At 37.4% G+C, this 12,178-nt stretch overlaps 1 long non-coding RNA gene across 1 annotated transcript; it reads left to right on the top strand.

Moving 5' to 3' along the window:
• Positions 1–208: 208 nt before the first annotated feature.
• LOC309825026 lies at positions 209–11,652 on the top strand. Its single transcript, XR_014296990.1, has 5 exons — positions 209–314; positions 7,430–7,523; positions 8,380–8,517; positions 9,568–9,727; positions 11,600–11,652. It is a non-coding gene; the product is annotated as an uncharacterized lncRNA (long non-coding RNA).
• The last annotated feature ends 526 nt before the right edge of the window (positions 11,653–12,178 follow it).

The following is a 12,178-nucleotide window of genomic DNA, read 5'->3' as shown; positions in this document are numbered from 1 at the left end:
TTTAAGGTTTAACAGTGCCATTGTTTTAGAACATCTGCAAGGAAATCAAAATTGTAAATATTGAAGAATCTCCCTGGAATTTTAAAATGATAACAATATGCCATATTTACCTACACAGTTTCCATTTTTTCCTCAGACATTTTTCCTTTAAAGCAGTACAGTATAAAGGATATGGAGCTGTCATATTGGCAGTAGTGGGCTGGGAGACCTCTGGCTCCAGCACAATTCACTACTTGTGGAGAGCCAGGGCTATTAGCTGCAGTGGTTGCCTTCAAGAAGCCTCTGAAGATGGAATATTCTGGAGACGTTAAGAGGTACGCATTTTGCTATTTCTGAAGGGTTTTTCCACTGAGTGTTTTTATTTTTTTTGTGGGTGAGAGGGAATGTGGTCAGTTATATATTATTCTTTCTAACGTTCAGCTGAACCTCAAGAGAGGATTTTATTTGAAAGATGTAAAAAAAAAGCTTCAAGCAAGGAGCCAAGTGTAGCCACCAGACACTGAGGAGTTCTGAGTGCTCAGAGAAGGTACCCCTTCCACCACATGTGGACTGCTTGTCAGAGGACCGGCCAGTGCCAGATTCCAACCAGAGAAGGCCAGTCAGCATTGCACAGTGCCCAACCCTTGGGTTGGGGTTTGGTGGCTCAGGCTCCAGGGACTTCTGTGCTAGGTTTCTGGTGCAGATGGTATCTGGGGCTGATACGGGTGGGGCCATCTCATTCATTAGGAACTGAAGGCACTCCAGAGCTTACAAGTTTCATGGGCCTAGGAAAATATTTAAGGCTTGATCACAATTATATTGGTTGCAAATTATAAGAAATACAAAATCCAGACTAATAAATACAAGCAAAATGCAGCGTTATGTCAGCTTCGAAAAGAGTATCGTCAAAATATCATTACATTTGAAAACAGTTTTTAGGTTAAACATTTCCACTCTGCAAGCCTTCTTCTATGTGCTTGATGATGGGTTGAAAATAGTTGATTATAAATTTGGCGTATCACTTGAGAAACAAAATTATAAAGATTCCTTGAAATAAAATGATAAACATTGCTTCAAAATTTTTACAGCAAAATGATTTTACTTAATGTGGAACGTGAGTATATTTTAATCCGTTTGATATAATTGCTCTCTAGAAGTAATGGTACGTGGGGTCTGCAGATCATTTAAGCAGCCTCAAATCTGGGAGACTGAATGGGAAAAAGTATGAGGTTAGGTATATTTTAAAGGGTGCTAAGAGAACATTACATAGATGCCTAGCAGTATTTCCTTATAAAGTGAAGTATCCAATGAGCCCCTTGCTTTCAATGCAATATTTTATGGCATGCAGACAGATGCGATGGATCTAATCCTTAAGTATATTCTACTTGATAGCCAACCTGGATGAGGAGAAAGTGAGAATTTGACCTCGTGTAAATAATGCTGTGCAGTGCATCTTGTGATGTGTGCTTTTATGTTAAAATGCTTAAAATTGGTTTAATTTGTACAGCCAGGACAAAGGCTCATTGTTTGCTAGTTGACCGTACTCCTTTGGCATAGCTTGTGTGTTGGGGAAGGGAGATGACAACTGCAGTTTCAGTTAGAGGAGTTGTCAGTGGACGTACAGCTCTCTCTGAAGTAGAGTTATTTCTTAGCATGCTCTGAGCTTTGCCTGATAATGTGAAATGACTATTTTAAAGTATGTTTTATTCCTTACATAACCACACTGTTTGCACATCAACAGATAAGAGTGCCCGGGTGCCTCCATTCCAGACTGCTCTTAATTATGTTTTTAACATCCTAGAAGGGCTATATTTGTAATTCAGTGAGTCCTTCAGTGCAGGCCATTAAATTTTGTTAATTAATATAGTTGTCTAGTATTTAGATAGAATAAATTACTCATTTTTTATTTCAGTATCTTGTATTCTTAACACATGCTTCTAGCTGTGACAGACACTCAGGTGTACTTATGTAATAATAGCTTTAAGTTTCATTTTATCAATGTGCACACGTTTTGGATGTCATATTTCTACAGTGCTTTTAGCTTTCGCACCTTACTCTTTTTTCCTTTCACAGAACGCTATGAAGTATTTGTTGCAAGTATTAGTTTCATTCTTGATAGATGAGGCAACTGAAGGCATGGACTGTTGAAACTAGTTGCAAAGCCACAGTCTTTAGTTAATCCCCAGGGAGGGGCTCTCTCCAGATTTCCAAAGGAATTCTCCCACAGCCTTTGATGAAAAAAGGCAGGATGTAGAGTTTTAGTGATTAATTCTCCAGCTCCATGCTCTTCCCTGGGTTAGCCCAATTCAAAGCGTCTTTAGGTAGAAGCGAACTCACAAGCCCCATTAGGAAGGGGCCCCGAATGTCTTGTCCACCTGTGTTTCCTGGGCACAAGATCATAATAATGACTAATAAGCATTCGTTGACTCAGTGAATGAGTGAATAAATGAATGGGAGTAAAGGCTCCTAACAGAGGTTTGCCAATGGCGCCTGACGCCCTCTGCAAAGCTCAGGAACAGTGGGCCTCTATCTGACCAATGACATGGCACAACCTGTGAGGACACCACCATCAAAATGGCTCTCTTGGCCTGGCTTTGTCCTCTCTGCCCGCTTCACTCGTTCCCCTCGGGGCATCTTGAGACCTGGGTCTGGTGCAGAGGCCACCAAGTTTTGATCTGTTCCTCTGCATCAGAAGAGGTTAGGAAGCATGAATCCTATTCAGATTGGATGAGGTAAGTGGAAGGGGGCTAAATGCCTCCCAGGTGGCGATGGGCTGGGCCTTACAGCAAAGGCATAGAGGGCGTTAGCCCTAGAACTGTGTCTGTGCGGCACTTCTGACCTACATCTGCGTGGTTCAGCGTGCCTCTGCTTCGGCACCAACCTCTCCTTCCTTCTGACTTTTCCCGGAGACAGCTAGCATGCTGTCCCCGCAAAACGGCCTTGGCTGAATTCTGCTGGGTGCAATGCTGCTGCCCTAAGGAAGGTACAATAAACAGCCCTATGCGGTGCCTCGCACTGCGTGCTGGGAGCACATTGCTGAGGTTACTGTTCCTTGGTCTCTACCGAGCCTTCTCGAGGAGGGGCACAGGGACAAATTTCTCCATGGTCTCATAACCAGGAATAATTGCGTCTCTCCTGAGCAAATGGCTTCTTCTTTGTTTTAGGGAGACTGCAATTCATGTAATGGGTCATGTTTCCCTCTTTATGTAGCCTGCCTGAAGGCTCAGGTTCAAATTTACAGCCTACCCCCGGCAAGTATGTAAGACTTCCTTGCAAGAATTTTGTCTCTCTTATTTTCACTGTGTTTTTCCTTAGACTCATTTTATTCACCTATTTTAAATTTAGTTTATCTTATTGTATTGAATGCATTTTTGTCTCTTTGTATTTTGTTTGTTTGCTTTTTTAATAAACCAACTTAAATTCTTTTAAGAAAAAAAAAAACAACAGGGTATAAAGAAATAAAAATAAAGACCAGTGAGTTCATGTAACACCTTTCAGTTTTTTAAAAAATTCCCCAGGCCTTAATTTCATACCTTTTCCTCCTCTGATCTCAACATCAGTCCATCACTGTCTAGTGTCATAATCCCTTCTGGAATTTTTTTTTTTAAGGAATTTGACCATTATATTAAAAGTAAGGTGTTAATAGCTGATCCCTACAGCTGCTACTTTCTAGAAATGTGAATTTAGCTAAATTATTTAATCTTTTTCATTTGTAAGAAGAGTCATAATATTTATTTTGTCTGAAGGTTGTGCAGATTATGTGAAATACTGTTTGTAAAGTATCTAGTACCTTATTTGACACATGGTAAGCCTTTTGTTTAAAACAATCTCATAAGTGGAAAGTGCACTGGACTCGGAATATAACGTCTCTGCTTTTTCACTCATCAGCTTATGACTTTGGGCAAATAAATTTTACTTTGAACCACATTTTAATCATATGTAATTTTATGGCATGGCTTAGAGAATCCTTACGGTTCTGGCTTTACTATTATTCTTGGAATCTAAGGCTGGCCCTAAGTAACCTGTGAGAGTGTGCCCCCATTCTGTCCTCTCTAGAAATGGCATGGATATATTCACCTGGGCAAAGAAACCTCTGGGGAAAAGGGATCCAGATCTGAAGCAGGGAAACAAAACGGTCCATCATGCTGGTCTTTATATTCTTCACTGGTGCTGATTATGATATTTGCAAGTGTAGTAGGGTCTTCTGGTATACCATGAATTGCTAGTGATTATAGTCCTGAGTTCAAGTGGATTTCGAAATGCATGCCATTATGGTTGCTGCTCTCTGTAGTGAAATGGTGTGTAACCCAGTCGTTTGGTGAATACACGGAGAGGTAGCAGTGGAACAAAGGGAGCTACTATTGCTGGTCAATGACCCTGTTGGCCAATGACCACATTTGGTTCAGTCATGGAGGCAATCAAAACAAGTGTCTGTGTCCAAGATATGGTTTCTATTCAGGAACTAATGGGCAATAGGAGATCTCCAAAGCAAGAGGGAACTCATTTATCAAGAAGAGAAATAAGAGTTTGTAATAGATAATGTAGAATCATCTACACTGAAATGAAGCTACACTCTTAACAATTCAAGGTGCAGGGGAGCTTTGTGGTTAAGAGCACAGAATTCTTTAGTGTGTGGTTTTGACCAAGTTACTCAATCTCTCAAAGCCTCAGTTTCCTCATATCTCAGAAGAATATTGATACCTCATATGGTTGTTCTAAAGAGATAATATAAGTGCCAAGATATGTTACTCATGGGTAACTATTATTATTAAAACTATAAGTACTATTACAAACCTCAAATTCACACTGGACTTCAAGGTTTTGCTACCCCTAATCTAATAAACTATACACACTACAAGAATAAACGTTAAAAACAAACCATTAGGTGATCCAATGGTTTGTTGGAGTAGAGTGCATATGCAGAGAAAAAAATTCAAATAAATGTTTGAATCAGTGTACCATGTCCATTAGTTTTTGTCTCTGGGATCTCACTTTAAAAAGGTCGCCATCTACTTTTGCTTTTGGTTGATTTTATTCTGTGTGTATAAGTTGGGATTATAAAGTAAAGACACTAGTTTCCATGAACTTCCCCCACTACTCTATAATCCCGTTTTTTCTACTTCTTTTGAAGCTTTCATCTCCTACCTTTGTGTGGGGTAAATGTAAATTAGCTCAGCTTGTTTTAAGGAAGCATTATGACCCTGAATCCTGAAAACTCTTTATTTTGTAACATAACTTTAAAAATGGTAAAAAAACTAACCCAGAAGAAAGTGAGTGGTAAGAGACTGTGGTACTACTGTTACAAAAACAGAGAAACCACTGAAAACTAGTCTGGTTTGGGCTCAAGTATTTTTGTTTCCGTGAGCTTTAACTTTTGCTTGGTCCACTGAAAATTCAGAGAAATTTTGAGATTCTAAGTGGTAACAATGTGTGGTAGTTACAGCCTCAGAACAGAGCACCTGGGAGTGGTGGTTTTCTTGTGTATCACTGTTTGAATCTTTCAGAAGAGAAGTGAAATTCTATAATCCAAGTTTCATTGATTTATTTAATTTTGACCCTCATTTTTATGTGCAATCTCTCCTATGTCAAGTCACATGCTGGTCCATTTGGATTTGAAAGTTTATAGATAATTTTGCAGGCAGTGTTTTCATAGAAAAGAAATTAGAACTGAAAACTAGGATTCTGGCTGCCTGGCACTTAAAAATCATGATACCCTTAATTCAGTTTTTAAAAGATGTTCCATATTTATTTATTGATTATTGAATTAATGCACTAGTTTTTATAAGTAATTTCTCTGCATTATTTTTTTATTTAAAAACTTTTGAGTTGTGGTTACAAAACAGAAGGTAAAATTTGCCATCTTAACCATTTTGAGTGTACAGTTCTGTAGTGTTAAGCACATTCACACTGTTGTGCAACAGAGTTCCAGAACTTTTTCATCTTGCAAAACCAAAACTCTAGACCCGTTAAATAATTACTCCCCATCTCCTCCTCCCCAACCCCGATCAGTTCAGTTTTGAAGTGGGGTATGTATATGTTTTGTGATTAGGTCATTTAGGTGAATTGCAAACTGTAGGGTACTGTGTGCTTACTTGAAAGTATGGACAAGAGGCAAGCATGAGTGTTCTTAGTGGGTACTGCTATCTCAGAGCCTTCATTTACTTAATTGAAAGTGTTTAAATAATGCTCAGGGTCCTGGCTGGGAAATGAACATCATGGAAGAGGTTTAAGTGAAAGAAAGAACGAGTGAGGTTCTGACACCCTGGTACAGATCTCCTCCACTTACTTAAAAAGTCAAGCTGATGAGATCAAGTCATCTCATTGGCTATCTACCATCACTACCTTCATAGCTACCATGTACTAACATGATGGGTGAAATATGGCAAGATAATAATGATGATGATGGTGTTGATGTGACGGTGATCATGAGAATAGTGATCACTTAGATTCATGGATGTTCCATCTTCTATCAGATCTCTTGCCTGATAATGTTCCAAAGTTTGGAAACTGTGTTTGATGATACTCCTTTAGCCTCCACAAGGTTAAATTCATAGACCTCATGACCTAGAGTCACTTAAGACTTGGTTCTAGAGTGTTTCAGGTACGTTTTACATTAAACAAGTTTTTATGAGTCAATCTGAGAATTTAATTATCATTTATAAACTTGTTCCCTTGCTAAAAATGTATTTTGAGTCCAAAACAAATAAATTAAAAATTTTAAGGAAATGATCCTTTAAAGTAGGAAATTATCTCAACTTGTTCTTGTAATTCTATATCAGCATTTAATAAAATATTTTAATTTGGTTTTGGAATAAAAGCGATAGCTTAATTTTAATAATGGAGAACAGTAGGATACCTAAAAAATGAACAGTATTGCATATAAGTTCTTTGAATTAATTAAATACAAAGTCATTTATATTTAGTTATTTGACTTTGAAATATAGGGTAAGTTTTTAAACTTTGAATGTTTTAATGATGTTTTTCTTATTTTGATGTTAACGTGAATTTTTACATCTCTCAACTCACATATTTTGGCTACTCTTGGCTAATCCTGAGTGGTAGGGAGAGCTAACCTAAAATTAAAAGTGTGTTTCAAACAATCTACAAATTAGTTGATCCAAGCACAGATAATCAAGTACAGATGGTATTAGTACTACTTAGGTAGTGATGGGCTACAGGAAAATAGAATGAGAGGAATATGCAGTTTGGGTGAGCTATTTAACTGAATCTGGGTGGCAATATGCTTCTGAGAGTTTTTTAAGATCTTTCCAGTGGTGGAGTATATAGAGATAACTCCAGTATTAATTATAACGTTGGCATACGAAAAAAACCCATATGCTACATCTCTTACCTCATTCATTGCTTGTACTGATGAGCTGATTTGGTCTCTAATCCTGGGTTCTTTTCCTTTCTTGAAGCCCCATCTGATTCCCTCTCTCTTCGTTGATAGGGACACCCTTTCTGGTTGGAGGAAGACCATTTTTAAGACAAAGGAATATGGGTGGCTGCTCTCCTCTGCTAGGACCTACACCAGAGTTAATATGGTGAGTGCACTCTGACCAGACTGTCATCTACAACTTGGGGACATTAACCAATATGGAAAGTGTCTAGGGATATGTAGAAATGACACCAGATTAGAACCCTAGGGGCCTTGTGGATAGGTTTAAGGAAACAATAATAATTTCATCAGTATTTACCAACAGTTGAATGTTTTCCATGTGCCAGGTGCTGTATGTATCATCTTGTTTAACCTTTACAAAACCTTATAAGGTAAATCTTCTGACTAATCCCATTTTGAGATTAAAAAAAACCCCAGAGATTTAGAGAAGTTAAATCATGTTCCTCAAGCTTATGCAGGTGGTAAAAGATCTTGGATTCACCCAAAGATTGCCAGACCCAAACACAAATATGTCAGTTATCCTGCTAGTGTTGCTACAGTGGTGGTGGGGATTTGAAACTTGGTTGCTGTACTTTGGGTGACCATTTTGCCTAGTTATTGCCAATTAGTTAAGTTTGAAGTCCTTTACAAAGTTCTCCTTTGTTCTGCTTCCTTCCTCTTTTTTACGTCTGGTTATTTTCTTTGCTCTTCTCATATCACTCTCAGATTGGACACAAAGGTCATGATTCCTGCTCATTCTTTTCCCTCACTGCAAAACCTGGATTAATTAAGACAGAGGAGCCAGAAATATGGTGACCAGTTTCTCTTCCTGTGCACTTTAGCCCAGCTATCAGGATGAATTTAGATTAGGCATACTCAAGGATATACATGAGTAATAACTATAAGCTTTCTCATAGATAACTGTATTGGGTGTGTTTAAATGTACAACTCTGTTTTTCTATTATTATGTGATATTTCATGTTGACTTGTCAAACTGAAAAATACCCATATTGATTTTGCAGAAAGCTTCACATGTGAGATAAATGCACTCAAAGACTCCTCACAAGTAGCTCTTTGGAGCTTCAGATGTGAAATGGATCATTCCTCAATCTGTAATAGACCCTTCTGTGAAGCTCTTCAATCAAACCTGAGAATTCAAGGTGAAATTGAGGGGAGGATGGGAAACCCCTACAGGGGGATTTGAGTAAAGCGGCTGAGCGAAAACCTGGGGTACTTGCTGAGTCTTTTCTTCATTTCTTTTCTTGAGCATAGGAAGACTGTCAATCACTGTGTGACCTTACATGCTGTATGTGTGTAATGCCTGGGTACAACGAGACAAGCTGTAGAGGACTCCCTCTACACATGCACCTTTGATTTCTTTCCATTTGTCGTTTTTTCCTGACAACCTTCAGGTTATTTTTAAAGTGGTTATTTTATACAGATTTATTATTTTATTATTAGAGTTTCTCTTTCCATGAAATTATTTATATTGTTATAGTTGATAGGATGAATTTTTTTTATCTTTTGAGAAAAGCATTAATAATCTTTTAAGAAAGTTAGTGATGTGTGATAACTAGTTAGAAAGAATTGTATTTTGTTAAGTGATGATCCTGGTAAGTACATCTTATTTAGAACTCATGTTTGTAGATCATGTAATGACTTTTAATTAGTTTGTTCCCAGTAAAGCAATAAGACAGATTTACCCCTACTAAGGGAAACAGTATTCTTCTGAAATTAGTTTTTATGTCACATTTTTTATTTATTTGGGGGCACATTTTCAATTGGATATTTCTAGGTTAAGTAAAAGAAACTCTAGAATTTTCAATGGGCTATTTATTTAGTTTGGGGGAGCTGTGAATCCTGACACCAAACTGAGTAATAAGAACTATGCTTTGGAATTTATGCTCAAATATAGAATATGTTTGATAATAGTTTGTGCTGCAGCTGCTGTGAAATGATTGCTCTCCCATATCTGTGTCATAGCTTTTCTAAGCCACAGAGACGGTGTTGTTTGTAAAGCTCGAATATTAGTATAATCTTAAGAGCAGCATATTAATTGCCCGGGAGGTTTACATATTTGTTCTACACACGTGATTAAGGATCACGGCATCTTTTACAGCATAATTTTAGAGATGGAGAAAATGACTATTGTTAATACTTGCTACTCTCAGTTTCCTCTACAGCAATGCCCTTACACCTTTCTTTTTCAGGCATTTTGTAGCATCCTAAACAGAAGGATATTGAAGGGAGCTGATTCTGCTTTGATCCTTGTGCTTGTTGTCAAAGCGCTTGGGATTGAAGAGACTGTTGGCTACAATTGACTGTGACAATTAGGAGATGATCAGAGCCCTAGAGTGGAGCACTTAAAGGGTAATTTACATGTCAGTTTGTCGAATAAAAAAAAAAAAGATATTCAGCTAAGATTTTTTTCCCTTCAGAGCCTTGTAAACTGCAATTTGTGCTCTGGTAAGAAAAACCTGGCAGAGGAGTTAGGATAGCCATTACCATTTGAAAAGAAGCAATCATAAGGCCGCTGCTGAGCCCTTTGTCCACTAAAAATGCTGATTTGCAGGCAGTGAGTGAAAAAGTGGAACCGTCACTAAATAAAACGTAGAGTTAGGTAACTACCTCCCCCCCCTTGGTGACTTTTTAATGTTGGTTAAAGGTGCTTTTTAAAAAACATATCTTAAGTCCTACACTTACTGTCATTATAACATTGTTATTGGTCATGAATGTTCTTTCCTAAAAAAATAATAAAAGGATGCATTGAGGAAGTGGTAGGTGGAACACGCGCCAACAGTCGTTTGAAAGGCTAGAGCTGGCTATCAGTGGAATCTTATTCTTTTCCCTTTTGTACACCATCACAATTTTCTAGTCATCCTTTGCGCTATTTTCCCCCTACTGTATCAGGGTGCTCCTAGGTTTTTCCATTTTTTATTTATACTCCAATTTTAAAGTAGGAACTGTATTTCTAACCTTTGCATATTTAGCCTATTTGGGTGTATTTGGCTAAAAAATAATGTAGTTTCAGTCCATGATTTGCTATCCACATGTGGTCATTTCTATACTTTTCTATTAGGTAATCCATATAAACAAGTAAACAAAAATAGCTAGAAAGCTAAAAAAAAAATAATTGACGGTAAATATATGCTGATCCATTTAACTGTCAAATAGAATTTTAAAAATTAGTTCAGAACCATTTTTGTCTCCCCTCACCCACTGGAAATCATTAATAATAAAAAATAATAACATAGTTGCAAGATTTTCATTTGGATAATTGTCTGAAGAAAAAAGTTAATCTATCAACATAAGCATCCTATCCAGACATTTAAATTTGGTGTGTGTATTTAATTCAGATACGTATTAACTTTCGATGGCAGATACATTTTATATTCCATTTTTTGGATACTCGGCTATGGTGAAGGGCATTTGCAGAAAGGCAGCAGAGGGTTAGGAATGAGTTTGTCTTTATTCTAAAACATTAGCCTTTATTGATGAGAGCTAGGAACATGCATGTCCTTCAAAAGCCAGAGTTTCCAGCAGCCAACTGCTGTTCTGGACACTGTATGTTGAGTTTTAAGGCTGCCCTTCCATTAAAGACGTTCACTACTTTCAAATAAGAGGGCTTTATTTCTCTTCATTTAGTCCAATACCTTAACAACAACACATTTTTTTTTTTCCCCAAAAGATGCCTTACAAAAGGAGTCACATTATACTTTTTGGAGTTTATGAAAATCACAATAGTCAATGTGGAGACAGGTTGAAAGAAGTCAGTAATTCAGAGGCAAATGTGGGGTCTCCTGTCTGCTTTGCAAGGAAGACCCTGAGCTTTTTTGTAAAGTTTTTCAACTCTCTAGTTTTCCTGTGTGCATGGCTCCCCTTGCAAAGAAGAACACACAGCAAGAAAAAAAAAAAAGTGAATAAGTGCATAGGTTATTAAGTACAAAAAGGATAATGAGAGAGGGAGTCAGAGAAGGGCTGGGTTTCCGTAGCATGTGTCTGGAGAAGGCAGGCAATGGTAAATTTGTATCAAAAATCAGGCACAGCAGGAGGTGTTCATCTCCCAGGTAATGGGTAAATGATGAGCAGATGAGCCATCCTTATATTGATGTAAGTATTTTGTTCCAGCCAGTCACAATTAACTTTGATTTGTTTTTAACTTTCCTCTTATAGGTTTGCATTTAAAACACTCTTGGAGCACTAATTGTATAAAATTCTGGTAACTGCACATTTTCTTTTTAGAGAGGTAATGAGTGAATGAATGAAAAGGCAGGGATTATTTGCCATTCTAAGCGGGGATTGTCAGAACATTTCTACTTGACTGAAATTGTTTTGGAAGGTGAGCTGGAACAAGAATCTTGCAACTAAAATGAAGTGACTCTGCATGTGGTTCTTGGGTGTTTCTCTTCATCAAAGAATTCCGCAGAACTGCTGAATTACAAGTTGATTTAAATTTTATTTATGAGAGAATATTTAGGTGAATCCAAAGAAAACATTTTAGAGTATGCATATTTGACTCTTAACAAGTAAATAGGAGTCTTTGAGAGCTCATTTGGAACTATTTGAAATGAGTTTTCCTAACACCAACATGGTGTTTTTTTCAATATACAAATTGCCATGTTCTGACAAAATAAATTATTGAAATGCTTTGAAAAGTTTTTGGAAATGTACCCAAGGAAACAATATGTAAATTGTTTGAGTTAATACACATGTCAATTTATCAAAATGCTGCCACTGATGTAGAGAATGTACTTGAGGACACTGGGAGGGGGAAGGGTAAACTGGGACGAAGCCAGAGAGTGTCATGGATTTATATATACT

This window comes from Grampus griseus (genome assembly GCF_964374135.1).
Source record: "Grampus griseus genome assembly, chromosome: 7".
NCBI classification, from domain to species: domain Eukaryota; kingdom Metazoa; phylum Chordata; class Mammalia; order Artiodactyla; family Delphinidae; genus Grampus; species Grampus griseus.
The sequence above is the reverse complement of the archived record's forward strand: the minus strand, read 5'-3'. Positions and strand labels throughout refer to the sequence as shown.